Source organism: Olea europaea, chromosome 12 (genome assembly GCF_002742605.1).
Source record: "Olea europaea var. sylvestris chromosome 12, O_europaea_v1, whole genome shotgun sequence".
NCBI classification, from domain to species: Eukaryota; Viridiplantae; Streptophyta; class Magnoliopsida; order Lamiales; family Oleaceae; genus Olea; species Olea europaea.
This window is the reverse complement of record NC_036248.1, coordinates 6,544,330-6,545,818: the sequence shown is the minus strand read 5'-3', so window position 1 is coordinate 6,545,818 and position 1,489 is coordinate 6,544,330. Positions and strand designations below refer to the sequence as shown.

The following is a 1,489-nucleotide window of genomic DNA, read 5'->3' as shown; positions in this document are numbered from 1 at the left end:
AGTTTTTGAACAGTTTTTTTCCCTTCAAGTAGGAAATAAATTTTATTTTTTTCGATCGATGACTACTTTTTCTGAAGCTTTGTCAAACAAGCTGTCATTCAACTTCCAACATGTATTCTTTTTATAACTTTCAATTATAATATTATCAACTAAACTGCATGACTTTATAAAAATAAATATGTGAAATACAAAAAGAAATGCATGACCTACAGAAAAGTAATCTTCTCATTCGCACATGCATAGCATCATTAGAAAATAATTCTTACCTGCATTGATCGCACAAAATGAATTTCTGAACGCTTAATTTTTGTACCCTACACCTCTAAAATCCATGTATTCACGTGACTGTCTTGAAGCGATGCATACACAGTGGATACACTGCCACAACAAATTCAATAGAGTCCTGCAAACGGGAAGAAACTAAAGTAGAAAAGCCAACAATTCGAAAAATATTATTACCTTCCCACACATAGCGCATTGCTTCCAACCAGATTCATCTGGATGGAATGTTTTGTAGTAGAATAAATTCTCATAAGTCAATCTGAAATCCAGACAAGGTCAAATCAAGCAAGGAAAGAACAGAATAGATAGACGATATGACTATCTAAATGAATTTACACGACAAAAGTAACTCAACCAACAGATTAATCGGAAAGAAAACGCAATAAATATTGATTTCAATAATTGGAGTATCTAATTCACATTAGAATCAATGATTATACATTGGGAAGCAATTCAATCAAACGACTTCAAAACAAATATATGGAACTTTTGTTCATCAACCGACGAAAGTAATATAATAATGGGTTTACCATGACCGAAATTAAATGCAAAAGATAACAAATATAGATGGAGCAAATATTAGATTAGAAAACTTAAGCAATCCACTTTGTCTCCAGGTTAAATAGAAACAAATGTTAAAATTTCTAAATCTTCAAAAATTATATATAAGTGAAATAATGTTACTACCTTATCTTAAACTAATCATAGAAGAGCATTAATAACCTTAAAATGTTTTTTACATATGTTTTTGGTTTTCCCATTTTCCAAATATTCATTACATGGGTATAAAATTGGAATTAAGAAAAATACCCGCAGTTGTAACAAAGAGTAGCAAATCCACCTGATTTCAAGACTTAACATTTCTTCCGTATAGACGATCAGGGGCGGACCCACATGGGGTCATGTGGGGTCAAATGACCCCACAAAATCCCCCCCTCGTTTTTTACAATCTACTTTGATGCACTTGTTGGGATGCTAAATGAAATCAAAATATTGCATTCTTAATATCATTTCGAAGTACTCATGACCTAATTTTTCACTCATTAATGGCATGCGAAGTGGTCAACTATAGCAAAAGTTATAACATTTTAAAGTAGGCCGTTGGAAACTAGTATTTTGAAAATTTCGATAATATCCTAACTTTAAAAATTCGTTTGCGATCATGTGTTATTTGAGTCCACAAATTGTCTATGCCATGTGAAATTTT

At 31.7% G+C, this 1,489-nt stretch overlaps 1 long non-coding RNA gene across 1 annotated transcript in view; it reads right to left on the bottom strand.

The window, feature by feature from the left end:
- LOC111406940 overlaps nucleotides 1-1,161 on the bottom strand; it is a 2,295-nt gene extending 1,134 nt beyond the window's left edge. The window contains exons 1-3 of the long non-coding RNA XR_002705005.1: nucleotides 1,093-1,161; nucleotides 460-541; nucleotides 267-378 (exon numbers count right to left, since the gene is read on the bottom strand). This is a non-coding gene — a long non-coding RNA (uncharacterized LOC111406940). The remainder of the gene's footprint in view (nucleotides 1-266; nucleotides 379-459; nucleotides 542-1,092) is intronic.
- Nucleotides 1,162-1,489: the final 328 nt, after the last annotated feature.